This window comes from Nerophis ophidion, linkage group LG03 (assembly GCF_033978795.1).
Source record: "Nerophis ophidion isolate RoL-2023_Sa linkage group LG03, RoL_Noph_v1.0, whole genome shotgun sequence".
In the NCBI taxonomy this organism is placed as follows: Eukaryota; Metazoa; Chordata; class Actinopteri; order Syngnathiformes; family Syngnathidae; genus Nerophis; species Nerophis ophidion.
The window spans coordinates 29788817-29812965 of NC_084613.1; the positions used below are offsets into that span (position 1 = coordinate 29788817).

The 24149-nt window shown below is 41.8% G+C and overlaps 1 protein-coding gene across 3 annotated transcripts in view; it reads right to left on the reverse strand.

Moving 5' to 3' along the window:
* Positions 1–24149, reverse strand: part of sema4ba (sema domain, immunoglobulin domain (Ig), transmembrane domain (TM) and short cytoplasmic domain, (semaphorin) 4Ba) — a 209212-nt gene that overhangs the window by 106874 nt on the left and 78189 nt on the right. The window contains exon 1 of one of the 3 annotated variants that reach the window (XM_061894809.1): positions 10465–10575. The exons of the other annotated variants lie outside the window; for them this stretch is intronic. The gene's annotated coding sequence lies outside the window, so the exon portion shown is untranslated. Of the gene's footprint in view, positions 1–10464; positions 10576–24149 lie in introns of those variants that run through there. 3 annotated transcript variants of the gene reach the window in all.

The window sequence follows — 24149 nt, forward strand, 5'->3', positions numbered from 1 at the left end:
TATTTGTTTACTTACTTATGGTATCCGTATTTAGTATTTATTTATTCACTGTTCTGATACAAACAGAGAACAAGGAAAAGGTATACGATTTATATGATATGAAAAAGGGTAGTAATGAAACAACTGGAAATATGTGATTCATTACATTGTATCGTGTGCATTTTCCAAATAAACTGAAAGTGAACAGAACCATGAAGGTTTAGTGTACGGTGGGGCTTTAATGCAGCCTCATAGTCATGGCTTTATTAATGTCAAAAATATATATTTTTTTATGGCTGACTCATCTGCTCCTGCTCTTATTTGTGGAGATCTACTGTACACACAGGAGAAGCTAATCTGCGGATTATGTGTTCTCCCGAGTGCCACTTTAATTCTAAAACCTATATTTCAAACCAGTTCAAGATAAAAACTCCAAAAAACATTGAACACACCAGCCTGGAATGTGACTGTTACGTTTTGGTGTTTGTCTGGACCCCAGGAAGCAGAGATAACAGGCAAGTGCAGAAAATAAGTCAGTTTTATTAGGGAAAATGCAAGCATCATAAGAAACAAGGATGTTCAGCTTGGAAGTGCACAAAGAACAAACTATGAAGCGCACTGTCGATGAATGGTTTATTTTTGATCTTCTTTCATATATTAGGTGCACCGGATTATAGGGCGTATTAAAAGATTCATATTATAATTTTTTTTCTAAATGGAAAACACTTCCTTGTGGTGTACATAACATGTAATGGTAGTTCTTTGGTCAAAATATTGCATAAATTAGGTTTTACAGATCATCTTCAAGTCGCTTTCTGACAGTCGCTTGCGGATGCGCCGTTTTTTGGGCGGTCTTATTTACGTGGCTCACTTTCGACAGCGTCTTCTCCCCGTCATCTTTGTTGTAGCGGTGTAGCGTGCAAGGACGGGAGTGGAAGAAGTGTCAAAAGATGGAGCTAACTGTTTAAATGACATTTAGACTTTACAATAACGGAGCAACATCTCCTCATCCAGAAACAACAACACAGAAAATGTGTCCCGTGAAAAACCGTCCGACAGGAACTCCGGTATGTTTTAGCACTTTCATGGCGAGTTTACTGACAGATATATTTTAGAACTTTCCCTTACTTTATATTAGAAAGGTCAACCTCTTCTCTCAGGCAGGAGACTACGGTCCATCCAGACCCACACCTCCCGCCATCTAAACAGTTTTTTCCCCTCGGCCATCAGACACGTGAACAATAACAGGACCTGATAGCTCAGTTACAGCTCATGTTATTCTATTCTGTGTTATATGTCTTTTATGTTGCACGATTGCGCCAAGTAAAATTCCTAGTTTGTGAACCCGTTCTCAAACAATTGCAATAAAAACTTTTCTGATTCTGATTCTGAACAGTGGAGGATGAATGCCTCATAACAAGAAGAGGAAAAAGTAGAAGCTTATCGACTCGCAGACGAGCGCAATTTTTCAGGATTTATGCAGATCTCGAATACACATCAGCAGGTACCAGAAGGTAAGAAAAGTTGCTTTTGCATAAAATTATGAAACAAAACACCAGATAATATGTCTTACCTTATACACACACCATGATAATACTGGCATGTTTAATGCGCCGACAATCCTTCAAGCGGTGCGGCTTCATAGCTTACCAAAGTCGTAACAAAACATTTTGATATATTTTTGAGCGCCTTTATGTAATATTCTATATTTTCGATGGAACAATGAAAAAGTTGGTGTTGTTTATTTGAGACATATTGCAATCATAGTGCTGTCTACACTTATTTCTTATGTTTGACTGCCATCTACTGGTCACACTTATCATTACACCATGTACGAAATAAAATAGCTTCGAGGTGAGTAAGCTCAACCAAACTTATTCCTTACATTAGGCGCACCGGGTTATAAGGCGCACTGTCGAGTTTTGAGAAAAAAATATTTAAAGTACACCTTATAGTCTGGAAAATACAGTAAGCAAAGCAGTCCAGAGGACAGGGCTGGCATAAGAAAATAAAGTTAAAGTTAAAGTACAAATGATTGTCACACATACAAATTTGACCCATCCCCTTGTTCACCCCCTGGGAGGTGAGGGGAGCAGTGAACAGCAGCGGTGGCCGAGCCCGGGAATCATTTTGGTGATTTAACCCCCAATTCCAACCCCTGATGCTGGGAGCCAAGCAGGGAGGCAATGGGTCCCATTTTTATAGAGTTTGGTATGACTCGGCCGGGGTTTGAACTCACAACCTACAGATCTCAGGGCGGACACTCTAACAAAAAAGTTTACGTTAAAATTAAAGTACCAATGATTGTCACACACACACTAGGTTTGGCAAAACTATTCTCTGCATTTGACCCATCACCCTTGATCACAGCGCTCAAACCAAAGGAATTGTGGCAAATGGAGACAAAAAGGAAGTGGAATGAAACATAACGCTGGATAGGAAATACTACAAGAAACTAAAAACAAAATAACTCTCATTTATGGTCTTGAGCGAGACATGCGAACAAACAAACACCAACAAAGGAGGAGAACAATGGTCTTCTGTATTTATTTCTGGAACTCTGGTAAAGAGACAAATTGTATCCAAGAGGAGACTGAGGGCAGCAAAGAAAAGGACAAAGGCACAACAACTGTTTTCTGCGAATGCTTAATTGTTGCTAATTGTTGGGGCGGCATAGCTCGGTTGGTAGAGTGGCCGTGCCAGCAACTTGAGGGTTGCAGGTTCGATTCCCGCTTCCGCCATCCTAGTCACTGCCGTTGTGTCCTTGGGCAAGACACTTTACCCACCTGCTCCTAGTGCCACCCACACTGGTTTAAATGTAACTTAGATATTGGGTTTCACTATGTAAAGCGCTTTGAGTCACTAGAGAAAAGCGCTATATAAATATAATTCACTTCACTTCACTAAAGTTCTGCCAATGGGAAGCATCTATAGCAGGGTTGTCAAACATACGGCGAACAGGTGTTATCCTTCCCACGGGATAAGTTTGCTAAAATTGAAAGAAACCACTGTTTTTAAATGTGTCCACTAGATGTCGCAATAGCAATTATTTGTATATTTGTAGATTATGTTACAAATGTTAAAAATATAAACCACATAATGTGAGCAAACTACAAAAATAACATAATGTAATTTCTTTTTGATATTATTTTTTTGTCTTGATGGATTGAAAATTAACAACGAGTTGACTGATGAACATTATCACATACTTTATTCAGAAAGTAAAACTAACGACAAATAAAGATAGAATACTAATAACTAGGGATGGATAAATGGTTTAAAATGTAGTATCGGAAAATATCGGTATCGGTTTCAAAAAGTAAAATGTATGACTTTTTAAAACGCCACTGTGTACACGGACGTAGGGAAAAGTACAGAGCGCCAATAAACCTTAAAGGCACTACCTTTGCGTGCCGGCCCAGTCACATAATATCTACGGCTGTTCACACACACAAGTGACTACAAGGCATACTTGGTCAACAGCTATATAGGTCACACTGAGGGTGGCTGTATAAACAACTTTAACACTGTTAAAAATATGCGCCACACTGTCAACCCACACCAAAGAAGAATGACAAACACATTTCGGGAGAACATCCGCACCGTAACACAACATAAACACAACAGAACAAATACCCAGAACCCCTTGCAGCACTAACTCTTCCAGGGCGCTACAATATACACCCCCCGCCGCCCCCTACCCTAACCCCCCCCCCCCACCCCCCACTCCCAACCCTGCCCACCTCAACCTCATCATGCTCTCTCAGGGAGAGCATGTCCCAAATTCCAAGCTGCTGTTTTGAGGCATGTTAAAAAAAATAATGCACTTTGTGACTTCAATAATAAATATGGCAGTGCCATGTTGGCATTTTTTCCCATAAATTGAGTTGATTTACTTTTGGAAAAGCTTTTTACATTGTTTAAATGATAAATGGGTTGTACTTGTATAGCGCTTTTCTACCTTCAAGGTACTCAAAGCGCTTTGACACTACTTCCACATTTACCCATTCATACACACATTCACACACTGATGGAGGGAGCTGCCATGCAAGGCCCTAACCAGCACCCATCAGGAGCAAGGGTGAAGTGTCTTGCTCAGGACACAACGGACGTGACGAGGTTGGTACAAGGTGGGGATTGAACCAGGGACCCTCGGGTTGCGCACAGCCACGCTTCCACTGCGCCACGCCGTCCCATAATGCATAACAACAAAATTAGGCATAATAATGTGTTAATTCAACGACTGTATATATCGGTATCGGTTGATATCGAAATCGATAATTAAGAGTTGGACAATATCGGAATATCGGCAAAAAAGCCATTGTCGGACGTCTCTACAAATAACCACAACATGTAAGTGTAAAGAAACCCAACAACATTATGATTTGTCTTTTTTTATAGAATGTTCAATTTTCAAACAAAGAATACAATCTGAAGTTCTATTTATTTTTAAGTTATCATGCCGTGGTTTGACCCCAGTACATTTTTCTCCATGTGGCCCCCGATCTAAAATGAGCTTGACACCCCTGATCTATGGGGGACCGTGCACCTTTTCTGACATCTGGCTACATTACACCATGAAATAAAAAAGAAGCCCTGTATAAAATGCAGCTCTGCTGACATGAAGTCATATTAGAAAGTTTCAAGCTGCCCTTTTTATCACACACAACAGAAGGTCAGGCGACTGATGTGATAGAACTGCTGTGATCAGTGTCAGATTGGGTGTTAAAACATGGCTCCGGGGTGTTTTTCCGGTCAGGTTCATTTGACAGAGTCAGCAGCTGACGACTCCATGCCACCAGCAGCACCTCTTATCTGCTGCTGCCTGCACCATTGTGCACTTCACTGCCTTAGACATCCAATCTGCAAATTCCTGCAAATGTTTGTTGAAAGAAAATGTGTTCTTCAGATAAGACAAACTGGCCGCGCATTGTGGAGGAGCAAAAATGCATTATGGTCGCTGATTCCAGTTCTGGGCTTTCATGGGTGATCATGGAGTTACAGGGCAATTTGCACACGTTAATTAACCGACGGCTGCGGGATATGGAAGGAAACTCAATACGGACATCCCGGTTACAACTGCAAACACTCCATTACCGCGGCCTCGGGGAGAACCTAATTAAATGCAACCGACGGGAGGTTGGGTTTTATGCGAGGCGCGGCTATCGATTGCAAAAGGCGGCAAGCAAGGCTATTCGGAGTGCTTCCTAGACGCAAACAGACCTCGCCTCGGACGTCTGAGTCCGGAGGAGGACAGATGTTACGCGGGCTGAAATAAACACCGGTGACGTTACGAGAACCAATTTTAGACAGTGGCACTTGCAGGATGATTTTCACAGACGCGATGCCACAAATGCAAGAGGCCGTCAGGCTGAGCGAGAGCTGGAGTCAGCGAAAGTGAAGGCGAACAAGGCCCCCTCTGACAGCATAACAATCTATATGCAACTCTGCACTTGGCTGCATCATGCATCAACTGAATCATCCCTTTCACTCCCCACACAGGCCTGATAGTGTGCTAAGCTACGCTCTGCCCAGGGCTTAGATCAGTGGTTCTTAACCTTGTTGGAGCTACCGAACCCCACCAGTTGGATATTCGCATTCACCGAACCCTTCTGTAGTGAAAAATGAAATGGTTTTTTTTTTCATATTCAACACAAAGTTATATGTTTTTGGTAACACTTCAGTATGGGATAGATAGATAGATAGACAGACAGACAGACAGACAGACAGACAGACAGACAGACAGACAGACAGACAGACAGACAGACAGACAGACAGACAGACAGACAGACAGACAGACAGACAGATAGATAGATAGTACTTTATTGATTCCTTCAGGAGAGTTCCTTCAGAAAAATTAAAATTCCAGCAGCAGTGTACAGAGTTGAGATCAATTAAAAAAAAAGGACAAAAGTAAATAATGGGGGTTTAAATGGAAATAAAATAGAGAAATATTACAATAAGAATAAAAAATAAAAAGCAACAATGGGAATAAAAATACAACAGTAAAATAAGAATATAACAAGAGAAAGTAGGCAGTAGTGACCATGTCATGAAAACGCACTGCACTGTTATTGTTTTGCATCCCCTGTCATCCTTGTACCCCCCGCCCCCCGCCCCAGAGAGGAGTTGTACAGTCTAATGGCGTGTGGGACAAAGGAGTTTTTGAGTCTATTAGTCCTGCACTTGGGATGAAGCAGTCTAGCACTGAACAGGCTCCTCTGGCTACTGATAACGCTATGCAGAGGGTGACTGGCATCATCCAGGATGCTCACTAGTTTGTCCACAGTCCTCTTCTCTGCCACCGTCACCAGTGAGTCCAGTTTCATTCCGATTGTAGAACCGGCCCGCCTGATCAGTTTCTCAAGTCTGGAGCTGTCCTTCTTAGATGTACTTCCCCCCCCCCCCCCAAAACAATACACAGCAATACCATGACAATGCAATCCAATTCCAAAACCAAACCTGACCCAGCAACACTCAGAACTGCAATAAACAGAGCAATTGAGGAGACACAAACACGACACAGAACAAACCAAAAGTAATGGAAAAATAATAATATTATCAACAACAGTATCAATATTAGTTATTATTTCAGCATAGCAGTGATTAAAAATCCCTCATTTACATTATCATTAGACATTTATAAAAATTTTTAAAAAAGTACAATAGTGTCACAGTGGCTTACACTTGCATCGCATCTCATAAGCCTGACAACACACTGTGTCCAATGTTTTCACAAAGATTAAATAAGTCATATTTTTGGTTTGTTTAATAGTTAAAACAAATTTACATTATTGCAATCAGTTGATAAAGGATTGTCCTATACAATTATGAAAGCTTTTTTTACAAAAAAAAAAACTACTTTGCTTGCATTTTAGCAGACTGGGGTAGATCCTGCTGAAATCCTATGTACTGAATGAATACAGAATCGTTTTGAATCCGAAAAATATCATTCTTGAATTGTGAATCAAATCGAATCAAAAAAAATCGATATATTATCGAATCGTGACCCCAAGAATTGATATTGAATCGAATCGTGGGACACCCTAAGATTCGCAGCCCTAATATATATATTATATATATATATATATATATATATATATATATATATATATATATATATATATATATATATACACACATACACAAAGATACATACAGACATATTATATATATCAATCAATCAATGTTTATTTATTTAGCCCTAAATCACAAGTGTCTCAAAGAGCTGCTCAAACCACAACGACAGCCTCGGTTCAGATCCCACATCAGGGCAAGGAAAAACTTAACCCAGTAGGATGACATTGAGAAACCTTGGAGAGCACAGCAGATGTTAGACTTATGTTGTCATTGAGTTGAAGTGGGGTGGCAATTATAATTGTGACATTTAGTGGCCACAATAATTCATCAAGTTAAGCTTATGCAGCAGTAAATTTATTGATGTTGGCACTTTTGTTACTGAATTCTTTCTAATACACTTCTGCCTTGGAGAATTATGTGTAAGTAGTATGCAATTATAATTATTTGATACTTGTTTATATTGACAAATTTGGTGTTTTGGACTACAATATTGTTCCATTAAAGGTGGGGTACTAGAATCTTGTGTCACCAGACAGAATTCAAACTGTAAATCGTGTCCACCACTCTGCCCACCTTGCTGAAATTGCACACAAGACGTACACACACATTGGTTGTTGTCGGTCTGAAGTTGTGTGTAAGGATCCCCGAGTTTGTAATTTGTTGCAAACTATCAGTAACACACGTCGCCACGCAATAAAATACACGCAAACTATAGGAAAATATAACATTAAATTATCTGTGTTGAAGGAAAACAGCTTCTTGCACGTCCAGAGTTAGTCCAAAACTGACCTTCATCTTGAATACGCAATATTTTTTCTTTGTTTTTTTGTACAGCGTCTTTAATTTCTTCCTCTGATTTCCTCTTTTTGTGTTTTTAGCAGTATATGCTGTAACAATAAGCGCAGGTATTGCCATCTTTCCAGGTGGTTGTTCGGCAGCCGTGCTTTACTAGAAACAATTTTGCACCGTGTATCTATCGCGTCAGCCAATGAGGAGGCTCCTTCCTGGGCTCAGCTCACCCCTCCTCTCTCTAAATCCTGTGGTTACATCTGGAGGGGTTTACGGCCAGTAAGACAAATAATTTTGTCCTTGGGTGTTTTATATACTAAAATACCTCATTATAAGGTACAGACCGCACACAAATGTACGATATTTTTTAATCATTAAAGAATAAACCTTACCGTATTTTACGGACTATGAGGCGCACCTAAAATCCTTTTTTTCCCCTCAAAACTCAACTGTGCACCTGATAACCCAATGCGACTAATGTACAGAATAATTGTGGTTTTGCTTACCGACTTTGAAGCAATTTTATCTGGTACATGGTGTAATGATAAGTGTGACCAGTAGATGGCAGACAAACATATGAGATACATGGTAAGAGGTATGATTGCAATATGACTCAAGTAAACAACACCAACATTTTATATGTTCCATTGAAAATATAGAATATTACACACTGCGCTCAAAAATGTATCAAAATGTTTTAGTAAGACTTTGCTAAGCTATGAAGCCGCTTGGTGGATTGTCAGCGCATTAAACATACGAGTATTATTATGGTGTGTATAAGGTAAGACGTAGTATCTGGCATTTTGTTTCACAATATTATGCATAAGCAACTATTCTTACCTTCCGGTACCTGCTGATATGTATTTGGGATCTGCATAAATCCGAATAATTGCACACATTCGCCTTTGTAGTCCGTGCCGACAACGTAGTCAATAGGCTTCTTCTTTTTCTTTATCTTCTTGTTATGGGACATTCATCCTCTGCTGTTGCCATTTTTAATACAAAGTAGTGTAAAGTTCTTACTTATATCTGTCAGTAAACTCGCCATGAACGAGCTAAAACATACCCGTGTAGTGCGTTTACATTATTCACCAAAGGAACTTTAGTTATTAGAGCGTTCTGGTCGTACGGTTTTTCACGGGACACATTTTTCAGGCCTTGTTGTTGTTTCCGGATGAGGAGATGCTGTTCTGTTATTGATTTAAGTAAGGTCTGAATGTTATTAAAACAATTAGCTTCATCTTTTGACACTTCTTCCGCTATTGTTTTTCCACTCTACACCGCTACAACAAAGATGGTGGGGAGAGAAGATGCTGTCAAAAGTGAGCCACGTAAATAAGACCACCCACAAGACGACGCATCAGGTAGCGAATGTCCGAAAGCGGCTTAAAGATGATCTGTAAAACATCATTTATGCAACATTTTGACCAAAGAACCACCTTTCCATATTATGTACACCACAAGGAAGTGTTGTCTATTTCAAAAAAAAAAAATCCAATATGACTCCTTTAATGTGCCATATAATCCTGTGCGCCTTTTACATGCATTTTAATCTTTTGTTTTGTGATTGTGTGATGTTTTTTGTCTGGACCCCAGGAAGAATAGTCTCCACTGCTGTGTAGACTAATGGGGATCCTTAATAAACTAAACTATATGGAAAAATATCAAAAATTGACCATTCATCAGTAGTGCGCCTTATAATCCGGTGCGCCCTATGGTCCGGAAAATACGGTAGGTACCCCAGCCCTAAATGCACTTATCTAGCTTGTGTGCTAGTGTGTGCTTAGCTGTAGTGTAGCTGTTAGCTCTGAGTAACCTATAGCCAACCATGTTTCTTGACTATAATACAAGAAAAGACCAACCTTGTGTGCTTATTGAAGGACATTTAGATGTTAGTTAGGTGTCCAGCTTAGCAAAAGTAAAATCTTCAGATGCAAGTGGACACCATCCGATACATGCTGATATCGGACCGATATCTGATATCAACAAATGACAGAGAGCCACTATTGCAATTGAATAATGTGCTTTTAAGTGTGAGTAAAGCCAATCTCAATTGATTAGCAGAAATCAGCTCAGGCAGTCCATCACTGGGGAGTATCAGCATGAGGCTTAAAGGCCTACTGAAACCCACTACTACCCACCACGCAGTCTGATAGTTTATATATCAATGATGAAATATTAACATTGCAACACATGCCAATACGGCCTTTTTAGTTTACTAAATTGCAATTTTAAATTTCCCGGGAGTTTCTACTTGAAAATGTCGCGTAATGATGACGTGTACGCGTGACGTCACCGGCTGTTACGAAATATGAGCGCTGCACACACACACAGCTAAAAGTCGTCCTGATTAACCGAATACTTACACAGTATTTTGGAGATCTGTGTTGCTGAATCTTTTGCAATTTGTTCAATTAATATTGGAGAATTCAAAGTAGAAAGATGGAGTTGGGAAGCTTTAGCCTCTAGCCACACAAACACACAGTGATTCCTTGTTTAAAATTTATGGAGGTGAAACTTTACTATGGATCAGAGCGGTCAAGCGAACATGGATCCCGACCGAATGTCAACCAGCAGGTTTCGGTGCGAAAATTATGGTAAAAAGTCGCCACTTACCAGAGATCAGCTGAGCTTGCGCCGTCCATAAAGCTTCCGTCGACTTCCCTCAGACACTGGGGTCAAGACACCCGTGGACACACACTTCCGACTATCAAGTACTGGTAAACTCACAAAAAAACTAACAACACAATAGGAAGATAAGGAATTTCCCAGAATTATCCTAGTAAATGTCTCTAAAAACATCTGAATCCGTCCCAATGCTTTCGCGTTTTTTTTTTCTAGTCCGTCGCTATCAATATCCTCAAACACAAATCTTTCATCCTCGCTCAAATTAATGGGGAAATTGTCGTTTTATCAGTCCGAATAGTTCTTTTTGTTGGAAGCTCCCATTAAAAACAATGTGAAGACGTGAGGAGCCATCAACGGGTGACGTCATCGTCTGCGACTTCCGGTAAAGGCAGGGCTTTTCTGTTAGCGACCAAAAGTTGCAAACTTTATCGTGGATGTTCTCTACTAAATCCTTTCAGCAAAAATATGGCAATATCGCGAAATTATCACGTATGACACATAGAATGGACCTGCTATCCCCGTTTAAATAAGAAAATCTCATTTCAGTAGGCCTTTAAGACTCTACGCAGAGAAATGTGTTGCACAAGGAGAAAGGAAAAAAAACAAGCTGTGTTCAGATGAGGGAGTGAATCATCAACTGACACCTTATTCATTAACACGTGGGCTGCAATAAGAAAAACTCCCACATTTGGCAGCTGTCAACTCTCCACTTAACAAGCTCAGTGTCGTATCATTGAAAACAACACAATAATATTTGCACGCTCTATTGCCTTCAAAGAGGAAATGAACATCATATTTAGCCCATTCCCAGGAGTCATTGCTTCCCGCAAGGCAGCTGCAGCCATTACGTCGCAAAAAAGATCACTGTACAGTATATTATCTCACGGTGAGGACAGACCAATGACAGCACAACTTATTCTCAGCATTAAAAATAGCCACTGCTGAAACAGGTGGCGCCGCTATTGTCATGCAGGCCATCAGGGGCCAGCTGGAGAAGGAATACGACCTACGTCTGTCGTCTCACATCGCCACTACCTGACAACGCCAGTCAACGTGCGACTAAGCAAATATGTGATGAGGAGGGCATCGTCTGTCAGGACGGGAAGTTTAATGGCACACGGACTGGGAGGCGGATGCCCAGGGCGAGTCCCACGGGGGTGTTGACGTCATTCTGCTACTGCTTCCATCACTGGTATGATTCACATCTAGTAATGTTTACACCAAGCAGGTCCTGATCAGGCTTGTGTTTCCATCATGGCGTGTGTAGGCGGGACGATACGGTAAGCAACTGTGTCAGCAACGTAAATAGCATCTAATCCAACGATGAAGGCAACAAGGAAAACGAACGAGTGCAGTGATGCGTGTGGGCATTTTCCTTGAACAACTAGACAAACAACATAGATAGGCTGTGAACTTTCGATTTGACTACAAACCCCGTTTCCATGAGTTGGGAAATTGTGTTATGTGTAAATTTAAACGGAATATAGATGTTCAAACAGATAAAAGTTTTTTTGTTTTTTTTTAAATCATTAACTTTAGAATTTGATGCCAGCAACATGTGACAAAGAAGTTGGGAAATGTGGCTATAAATACTGATAAAGTTGAGGAATGCTCATCAAACACTTATTTGGAACATCCCACAGGTGTGCAGGCTAATTGGTAACAGGTAGTTGCCATGATTGGGTATAAAAAGAGCTTTCCAAAAAATGCTCAGTCTTTCACAAAAAAGACGAGTTAAGTTTATACCAAAATGGATACATGGATGATACAGCAGAGGATTGGGAGAATGTCATGTGGTCAGATGAAACCAAAATAGAACTTTTTGGTATAAACTCAACTCGTCGTGTTTGGAGGAAGAAGAATACTGAGTTGCATCCCAAGAACACCACACCTACTGTGAAACATGAGGGTGGAAACATGCTTTGGGGCTGTTTGTCTGCTAAGGGGACAGGACGATTGATCTGTGTTAAGGAAAGAATGAATGGGGCCATGTATCGTGAAATTTTGAGCCAAAACCTCCTTCCATCAGTGAGAGCTTTGAATGGTTGACCAAATACTAATTTTCCACCATCATTTACAATTAAATTCTTTAAAATTCCTGCAATGTGAATTCCTGGATTTTTTTTTTCACATTCCGTCTCTCACAGTTGAAGTGTACCTATGATGAAAATTACAGACCTCTGTCATCATTTTAAGTGGGAGAACTTGCACAATCGGTGGCTGACTAAATACTTTTTTGCCCCACTGTTAGGGATATATATATATGCACACATACACACACACACACACACATACATACATACATACATACATAATAAATGGGTTGTACTTGTATAGCGCTTTTCTACCTTCAAGGTACTCAAAGCGCTTTGACACTACTTCCACATTTACCCATTCACACACACATTCACACACTGATGGAGGGAGCTGCCATGCAAGGCGCTAACCAGCACCCATCAGGAGCAAGGGTGAAGTGTCTTGCTCAGGACATGACGAGGTTGGTACTAGGTGGGATTTGAACCAGGGACCCTCGGGTTGCGCACGGCCACTCTCCCACTGCACCACGCCGTCCCACTATACTACATATATATATCCATCCATCCATCCATTTTCTACCGCTTATTCCCTTTCGGGGTTGCGGGGGGCGCTGGCGCCTATCTCAGCTACAATCGGGCAGAAGGCGGGGTACACCCTGGACAAGTCGCCACCTCATCGCAGTACATACATACATACATACATACATACACATATATATATATATATATATATATATATATATATATATACACAGTAAAAACATATTTATACATACATATATGTATATGAAATGATACTGTCACTAATACATTTTACAAATTGTTAAATGCACAAATTGTTAAATGCAAAAAAAAGATCAACTAACTACAGTACTGCATAAAGTCCAAAGAGTATTACTTGTGGATCAGTTCAGAGGAGAGTTTACCATTCTGAATCATACCATGTGAGCCAAACTGAACTGTACCAATAACCATAGTTTGGTATTTACCCACCAGCGTGTACATGAAAAACACATGAAACTTTATACCAAACTGATTAAAAATCTAATACATGTACTTTCTGGAACGAGTTGAGAAAAGGTTAAGAAGTAAAAGCATTTCTACTCATCAGGTCATGCAGCAAAATGGAGGTAATCCCCAATGGCCCCTATTAGGGTCACATTTCCCTGTAAGCTGAACAAGTTCTTTCAAGCGCAAATGTTTCTTCACTGAATCCCAGCAAAAAACATCATTATGACAAGATAAGATGAAACATTTTTCCAAATGTCCCTCCGTGGGTCGTAAAAAAGCCTACAAGTGTGCAGTTTTAAGGGCCCTGCTCAATTTTGATCTCCTCTTTGAAAACTGGCAAGTGGCTGCCAAAAAAGTCAGTTATCCCGTGAATTGAAATGTACAGTTTGCATTTCTGATGAAGTAAGTGCGTAGTCGGAGGAAAGAACGTATTCCTGCTCGACCCATTTTAAGTTCAATCCCCAGACCCAGCTAAGAGCAATTAATGCCTCATTTTCCCTTGAATGAAGCATACAGTAGTAATTATGACCATATGCTACTCCAAAGACGTCTAATTGCTTCATTAAAACCTTATTTAACTCCTCAACAGAGATGGGGGACATTTTGAACTAAGAGTTCAGGCGAGCTAACTTCATCAAGTTGGCTTTTCCGCAGGGGATGACGACGACACACAGACGGAAGTTGTGAATAAGATCTTAGCGCGGACTTCTTCAAACATCCTGAATTTGAAGCGGTATTGACGGATTATAGTGTCAAACATGGCTGGTGAGGGTGAATGGGAATATTTCATCACCTCGGTCTTTGAAAACTGATACAAGGTGCCGAAATCAGCCGGATCTCAGAAGCGAGAATGTTCCTAATGATATTCTGTTTCTTTCCTCGCGGCGCAATTGTCGAAACAGATGTAGAGCAGGCAAGAAGGAGATTGCTGACGAAATGTAAAGTGTAGCTAAGTCAGACCGTGGCCTGCTTTTACTATTAGGGTCAATGACTGTGGAAGAAGAGACGTGGAAGTAAGTTAAGCAAACACTCAGTCGTCTCATCACAGTCAAATTTGTGTCAAATAAATTAACTGCAAGTAAGTAAAAGGAAACTTGGAGCAAACTTACTTTGCAGAAGAAAAAAAAACACTGAAAAGTAAGTAATGCAACCAGACCAAAGACTTTTGACAGCATCTTTAATTCAGTGCTGTGTATATTATTTGTTGATGGCATTAAGTGAAAGTCCCTGTCGAATGGACCTGGATAAAAACTATTTTTCTATACTTCAAAAACACAAACTAAAAGGTCATGAGTCGTAACTGTGGAGGGATACTTTTTACACATTTGAATCGATACGGTACTCAGGAATCGATACCAGTTTAGTTTTGTTTGTGTGTATTCCAATAAAAAAAATAAAGATGATTAAGAATTATGAGCTCCTCTCTGAGCTGCCACCTTATCATGGTAGAGGAGTTTGCGTGTCCCAATGATCCTAGGAGCTATGTTGTCCGGGGGCTTTATTCCCCCTGGTAGGGTCTCCCAAGGCAAACAGGTTCTAGGTGAGGGATCAGACAAAGAGCAACTCGAAGACCTCTATGAAGAAGACAAAACATGGACCCAGATTTCCCTCGCCCGGACGCGGGTCACCGGGGCCCCCCTCTGGAGCCAGGCCCGGAGGTGGGGCACGATCGCGAGCGCCTGGTGGCCGGGCCAGTTCCCATGGGGCCCGGCCGGGCACAGCCCGAAGAGGCAACGCGGGTCACCCCTCCAATGGGCTCACCACCCATAGCAGGGGCCATAGAGGTCGGGTGCAATGTGAGCTGGGCGGCAGCCGAAGGCAGGGCACTTGGCAGTCCGATCCTCAGCTACAGAATCTGGCCCATCCGGACGTGGAACGTCACCTCACTGGGGGGGAAAGAGCCTGAGCTAGTGCGCGAAGTGGGGAAGTTCCGGCTGGATGTAGTCGGAATCACTTCGACGCACAGCAAGGGCTCTGGAACCACTTCTCTGGAGAGGGACTGGACTCTCTTCCACTCTGGCGTTGCCGGCAGTTAGAGGCGACGGGCTGGGGTGGCAATTCTGGTTGCCCCCCGGCTTAAAGCCTGCACGTTGGAGTTCAACCCGGTGGACGAAAGGGTAGCCTCCCTCCGCCTTCGGGTGGGGGGACGGGTCCTGACTGTTTGTGCTTACGCACCAAACAGCAGTTCAGAGTACCCACCCTTTTTGGGTACACTCGAGGGAGTACTGGAAAGTGCTCCCCCGGGTGATTCCCTTGTCCTACTGGGGGACTTCAACGCTCATGTTGGCAACGACAGTGAAACCTGGAGAGGCGTGATTGGGAAGAATGGCTGCCCAGATCTGAACCCGAGTGGTGTTTTGTTATTGGACTTTTGTGCTCGTCACAGTTTGTCCATTACAAACACCATGTTTAAACATAAGGGTGTCCATATGTGCACTTGGCACCAGGACACCATAGGCCGCAGTTCCATGATCGACTTTGTAGTTGTGTCATCGGATTTGCGGCCTTATGTTTTGGACACTCGGGTGAAGAGAGGGGCGGAGCTTTCTACCGATCACCACCTGGTGGTGAGTTGGCTGCGATGGTGGGGGAGGATGCCGGACAGACCTGGGAGGCCCAAACGCATTGTGAGGGTCTGCTGGGAACGTTTGGCAGAGTCTCCTGTCAGAGAAAGTTTCAATTCCCACCTCCGGAAGAACTTCGAACATGTCACGAGGGAGGTGCTGGACATTGAGTCCGAGTGGACCATGTTCCGCACCTCTATTGTCGAAGCGGCTGATCGAAGCTGTGGCCGCAAGGTAGTTGGTGCCTGTCGGGGTGGAAATCCTAAAACCCCTTGGTGGACACCCGCGGTGAGGGATGCCGTCAAGCTGAAGGAGTCCTATCGGGTCCCTTTGGCTCATAGGACTCCGGAGGCAGTGGACAGGTACCGACAGGCCAAGCGGTGTGCGGCTTCAGCGGTCACGGAGGAAAAAAACGGACATGGGAGGAGTTCGGGGAAGCCATGGAAAACGACTTCCGGACGGCTTCGAAGCGATTCTGGACCTCCGTCCGCCGCCTCAGGAAGGGGAAGCAGTGCACTATCAACACCGTGTATGGTGCGGATGGTGTTCTGCTGACCTCAACTGCGGATGTTGTGGATAGGTGGAAGGAATACTTCGAAGACCTCCTCAATCCCACCAACACATCTTCCTATGAGGAAGCAGTGCCTGGGGAATCCGTGGTCGACTCTCTTATTTCTGGGGCTGAGTTCGCCGAGATAGTTAAAAAGCTCCTCGGTGGCAAGGCCCCGGGGGTGGACGAGATCCGCCCGGAGTTCCTTAAGGCTCTGGATGCTATGGGGCTGTCTTGGTTGACAAGACTCTGCAGCATCGCGTGGACATCGGGGTCGGTACCTCTGGATTGGCAGACCGGGGTGGTGGTTCCTCTCTTTAAGAAGGGGGACCGGTGGGTATGTTCCAACTATCGTGGGATCACACTCCTCAGCCTTCCCGGTAAGGTTTATTCGGGTGTACTGGAGAGGAGGCTACGCCGGATAGTCGAACCCCGGATTCAGGAGGAACAGTGTGGTTTTCGTCCTGGTTGTGGAACTGTGGACCAGCTCTATACTCTCGGCAGGGTTCTTGAGGGTGCATGGGAGTTTGCCCAACCAGTCTACTACATGTGTTTTGTGGACTTGGAGAAGGCATTCGCCCGTGTCCCTCGGGAAGTCCTGTGGGGAGTGCTCAGAGAGTATGGGGTATCGGACTGTCTTATTGTGGCGGTCCGCTCCTTGTACGATCAGTGCCAGAGCTTGGTCCGCATTGCCGGCAGTAAGTCGAACACATTTCCAGTGAGGGTTGGACTCCGCCAAGGCTGTCCTTTGTCACCGATTCTGTTCATAACTTTCATGGACAGAATTTCTAGGCGCAGCCAAGGCGTTGAGGGGTTCCAGTTTGGTGACCGTGGGATTAGGTCTCTGCTTTTTGCAGATGATGTGGTCCTGATGGCTTCATCTGACCGGGATCTTCAGCTCTCGCTGGATCGGTTTGCAGCCGAGTGTGAAGCGACCGGAATGAGAATCAGCACCTCCAAGTCCGAGTCCATGGTTCTCGCCCGGAAAAGGGTGGAATACCAACTCCGGGTTGGGGAGGAGACCCTGCCCCAAGTGGAAGAGTTCAAGTACCTAGAAGTCTTGTTCACGAGTGAGGGAAGAGTGGATCGTGAGATCGACAGGCGGATCGGTGCGGTGTCTTCAGTAATGCGGATGTTGTACCAATCCGTTGTGGTGAAGAAGGAGCTGAGCCGGATGGAAAAGCTCTCAATTTACCGGTCGATCTACGTCCCCATCCTCACCTATGGTCATGAGCTTTGGGTCATGACCGAAAGGATAAGATCACGGGTACAAGTGGCCGAAATGAGTTTCCTCCGCCGTGTGGCGGGGCTCTCCCTTAGAGATAGGGTGAGAAGCTCTGCCATCCGGGAGGGACTCAAAGTAAAGCCGCTGATCCTTCACATCGAGTGGAGCCAGATGAGGTGGTTCGGGCAACTGGTCAGGATGCCACCCGAACGCCTCCCTAGGGAGGTGTTTAGGGCACGTCCAACCGGTAGGAGGCCACGGGGAAGACCCAGGACACGTTGGGAAGACTATGTCTCGCGGCTGGCCTGGGAACGCCTCGGGATCCCCCGGGAAGAGCTAGACGAAGTAGCTGGGGAGAGGGAAGTCTGGGTTTCCCTGCTTAGGCTGTAGCCCCCGCGACCCAACCTCGGATAAGCGGAAGAAGATGGATGGATGGATGGATGGATGGATGATGGAAGAATTATGAGATAAGAAAGTTAAAATTATAACATAAAACATTGAAATTATGACATAAAAGTCCAAATCATGAGCTAAAAAGTCAGAATTATGAGATAAATAGTAACAATTATGAGATAAGAATGTCAAAATTATGAGATTAAAAGTGTGTGTGCAATCCATGTGTGAACCGGAGATCTCATGCCAAAGCACTACTGTGACTCTTCTGTAACATAAGTCATAGCTACGATTATAACTCTGTAACATAAGTCATAGCTATTTTTTGATGATTTAACCCCCAATTCCAACCCTTGATGCTGAATGCCAAGCAGGAAGGTAATGGGTCCCATTTTTATAGTCTTTGCTATGACTCCGCCGGGATTTGAAGTAACAACCTACCGATCTCAAGGCGGACATTCTAACCACTAGGCCATTGAGTAGATATGGTATACCGTATATACTAGAGATGGGCGGATAGGCAATTATATCATCTGCATCTGCATCACCAATGTCGTCATCCACCCGCCGTCCACCCGAACCAACATTTTACCAGGACCGTACACGCCCGCCAACCGCCCGCTATAATACATCAGGGGTTATTCGCCTTTACCACTCTGCTGTTTGAACCTGTTTCACAGAGTGATGATGACAATTGGAGCCGCTAACGTTCTCACGACTATCCAATAGCGTTCATACTTATTACAGGAATATGGGCGTGCTGTGAAGACATTTTCTTCGACACCTTCAACAACATGTACGAACCGATAGTTAGTCCGGCAGCATGTTGTGTGTAGTTTACGCAATCACACGTTCAAGATTGAAAGGCATACTGGGTGATACAGAGTACACTGATGGTTGTGATACAAACAACTTTAACACTTACTAATATGCGCTACGCTGTGAAGTCACACCCAACAAGATTGACAAACACATTTCGGGAGAACATCCTTACAGTAACACAACATAAACGCAACACAACAAATACCCATAATCCTTTGTATTCATGACAATTCCTGAATATATTTTACACCCCCGCCGGGGGGGGGGGGGGGGTTGGGGGGGTTTGCTGCTAGCGGGGTGTATAAAATAGTCAGGAAGTGTCATGAATACAAAGGATTGTGGGTATTTGTTGTGTTGCGTTTATGTTGTGTTACTGTGAAGATGTTCTCCCGAAATGTGTTTGTCGTTCTTAATTGGTGTGGCTTCACAGCGTGGCGCATATTACTAAGAGTGTTAAAATTGTTTATATCACAACCATTAGTGTACTCTGTCACCCAGTATGCCCTGCAGTCGTGTGCGTGTTGCCTCGGAAGCCACTAATACTGTAACATGATGCTGGACTGACAAGCAGATCGTACATGTTGTAGTAGGCGACAAAGCCAATGGCTTCATTACACGCCCTAATACTTATTATCTGCGTTACTACCGGCAGTCATTCATGAGAATAATTGCGTTTATTATTTTCTTCTTCGCTTTATGACACGGGTCTTAAATGGCACTTTGAATGGCAAAGGATACCGATCACAGAACCATGCATATCAAATATTTCCGGATGGTTCAACTGCCACCCACCCGAATCTAATTAAAATCTATTTTATCGTCATGTCAACCGCCCGACCCGCGGTTTATCCGGACTCCGCGGATGAGACCGCAAACCGCGCATCTCTAGTATAGACATATGATAATTATGACTTTTATGTCATAAATATGACTTTCTATCTCACAATTAAACATTTTTTACTTAATTAAATGTTGTATCTTTTTATATAATACATTTTGTATTAAAGAACAGAATGAATGGAAAGTAATTTATTGATCACTGGGGTAAATTCAGCACCACAGTTCACTTACAACAGACAATAAATACCTGGGTATTTTTTACATGTGAATAATATAAATACAGTCTATAATACAGCATTACCGTATTTTTCAGGGTATAAGTCGCTCCGGAGTATAAGTCGCACCTGCCAAAAATGCATAATAAAGAAGAAAAAAAAAAAAACATATACATAAGTCGCACTGGAGTATTAGTCGCATTTTTGGGGGAAATTTATTTGATAGAACCCAACACCAAGAATAGAAATTTGAAAGGCAATTTAAAATAAATAAAGAATAGTGAACAATAGGCTGAATAAGTGTACGTTATATGACGCATAAATAACCAACTGAGAAGGTGCCTGGTATGTTAACGTAACATATTATGGTAAGAGTCATTCAAATAACTATAACATATAGAACATGCTATACGTTTACCAAACAATCTGTCACTCCTAATCGATAAATCCCATGAAATCTTATACGTCTAGTCCTGGGGTCGGGAACCTTTTTGGCTGAGAGAGCCATGAAAGCCAAATATTCCAAAATGTATTTCCGTGAGAGCCATATAATATTTTTTAACACTGAATACAACTAAATATGTGCATTTTTAAGTAAGACCAACATTTTTAGTGTATAGTTTCTTATTCTTTTTAATAAAATTGTTATTCTAAAAGTTAACCAATAATAAGTATAATACTTCTTAACATTAATGCGACATCTTGAACAGGTGCGATAGAAAACGGTTGTTTGGATTAAAATGCATGAGAATGTTTTATAATTGGAAGGTTATTTTAACACAGTTATTACCAGCGGAATTGTTAATTACTTATCGTGTTAAGCAATGTCAGCTAAGATTTATCTGAGAGCCAGATGAAGTCATCAAAAGAGCCATAGGTTCCCTACCTCTGGTCTAGTCTCTTACGTGAATGAGCTAAATAAAATTATTTGATATTTAACGGTAATGTGTTAATAATTTCACACATAAGTTGCTCCTGAGTATAAGTCGCACCCCTGGCCAAACTATGAAAAAAACTGCGACTTGTAGTACGAATTTCGTCTTTTTCTGCACCCTAAACAGTGTTTAAACTGTAAGTTGTGATACATACTACACAACAGCTGCTTAATTCTAAATTGCATCTTACTTGAAGTTTTCATTACCAATTTTGGAAGTGTTGATAAAATGCCATGGAAAAATCGCTAATGCTAATCAGTAGCATGTCTATGGCAAATCCAATGTAAATTAGCATCGTGCTAGCGTATATTTTCCAAGGTGGAGCCTTACTGTACATTGGAGAGTTTTCAATACGTATTTTTCTTTGTTGGCATAGAAAGTTGCAACATTACCTGGAGAGTAAGTACTTTGACTGAGTGCTGCTTGAGTACAACAAAAGCAACATTTAATTTTACGTAAATTGTTAGCCGGTAGTACTGACAGAATTTGGTCTGCGCTTATAAAAGTACTGAATTCAATACCAATTCATAGGATGACATAGCTGGAATAATCTATTTCTCAATCACTACCTAAGTCACTATACCTGCCATCACTTTATTACACATAGCATGTTTATTGTATAATACAAATATACACAATAATTCATTATAGTGTATCCCCTTTGTTGCAACATTCAGATTTGTACTTTTTTAGTTTTTGCTAATCCTCTACCCTGTAAAAAGCAAGTTTAACACACACTAATGAATCTGCCATGACCTGCAAATGGATGTTAAATCCCTCAATGCAAAATAAGTTAAAGAATATATACATATATATATATATATATATATATATATATATATATATATATAAATAAAAATCCACTGGCCGTCCCAATAAGCAGAACAAAACAGAATGTGCATTATGCATCAGCATCAAGGAGTGATATTTGTGAGGACGCTCCCATGTCAAAGTATTCTCCAGAGATGGAAAAGAGGCCTTAAGAGTGCCCTGTGATGAGATGCACAGATGAGATTTTTTCCATTGCACAAATGGAGGAAACACTTACAGAATCAATAAGAGGTCTTCTATATTTATACAAGTCGCCACACTTTTTATGCTTTGTTTTTTGTCAAACTCAGCACGCCAACAGGTGCTGAACAAACCGTGGCCATATGTAGTCCAGTCAGACTGGACTATCTTTTGGGGGGGGGGGGAAGAAAAATATACACAGTCTTACACTGTTGTACATGTTGGAGGTCTATGTTTTAAAAGGAAGGGTCATGTGACTGCCAGGTGAACCTGTAAGTAGGTCAGGTCAGTGAAAACACTCCCACTTTGAATGTTTACCCTATAAATCTGCTTACTGGAGTGAAATATCGACAGCAATGAGGGCGGCGATGATAACATGGCATCAGCTCCTTGGGCACTTTGTACAGAGTGTAAACCAAAACAATGGGCCAAAGCCGGTTTTAAAGAATGGTATATTAAACATTGTTGGGACATGTTTAGACTTACAGTACATTAAAACATACTCTTGCATGGTTTGATGGCTTCACTATTACAGTGCACATGCATATGACATTACAGTCGTTCCGCGCTACGTTCCAGGCGAAAATATAAAAAATATTAAAATCCCACTCTTTTTTTTTTTAAAGCATATTCTACATGTTTGGGCCTACGTCAGGGGTACTGAGTTGTACGAAGTGCTACCAGTTTTCAGTGAGGGGCAGTAACAAACTAAATGTAGCAAAGCTACGTAGCTTAACGGCATTTCCCAGTAGCTCGGCGGTAGCGTCACTACTTTTTGAACGAGTCGCGATTCCTGTAAATTAGCTATTTTTAGACCCATGTAGCGAGGTAGCTTACATCAAAGCGACAAGCTACAAAGAAGGAAAATGGACTGCGAATCCAGGCAAAAAAAACAATACGGCAATAATTCAATGACCAGGATGAATGAGAACACCCATACCTACGGAGAAAAGAGATTCAAAATGAGCTTCAAGCAAATCTGTTAAGTAAAAACCATTTCAGGTGATGAGATCGGCAGTTCTTTTGACTGTACTGAATCACTAGAATCAGTTCCTTAAATTGATTCGTTCAATGAATTACTTCTGCAGCAGCAATTCTGTGTGCAGGTCGGCGAATCATGAGCCAGTCAGTAACAGCTTCCCCAGCGGCAGATCTCGGTTTGTGTGAATCTGACAAGATAATAATAATTTATTTAAAAATTTGCTACAGATATTATTTTCTTTTTTTTCCTTCTTCTTTTTTTTGTGTCCTCTCTATGAGGTGTCCATGACATTTTAAAATGGATCCGAAAACAAAATAAATAAAAAAACACGTTTTTTAAAGTGGTAAAAATTACATACAAATTTACAAATGTTTTATTATTTTTAGATTTTAACATTTCACTCGACGACAAAATTGAAATATATTTTTAAATGTGTTTGAAATGCAATTATTTTCTACATTATTACATTACATTTATTTTAACAATTAATAGTGGATTTGACAAGATAGAAAAAACGATTCTAAAATATGTTACAAGTTTTCTTTTTTCACAACACATTTTATTATTTTAACATGTAATGTTTCTAACAAAACATACATGTATTAAAAATGTAATAAAAATCACCCTTTTATATCACATCCAATGTGTTTTTTTTTTGTTTTTTTTTAAACAATTATGATCACTCTAAAAGCGGTATATAATAAACACAATATGAAAAATAGAATTAAAAAACGTGTGCAGGTCGGCGAATCATGAGTCAGTCAGTAACAGCTTCCCCAGCGGCAGATCTCGGATGTGTTAGTTCGAGAAACACACAAGTCCTCAGCACCCAATGACTGAACGAGATCCTCAATGTGACGTCATCCTCCGCGACACAGTCAGTTCTCTGTGTCAGTACGTTCGCGAACGTGATTCACGTGATTCGCGCCAGTTCCACTCATACCGGCATGGTCGCGGCGGAGCTCAACTGAACTGACAAAGGAACAAATCAGTTCATGAAGTGATTCGGTTCAGTATGTTCAATCAAAAGATTTGTTCGTTCGAACGACACAACACCAGTGACAACCTATTGAAGATATCGAGATAATG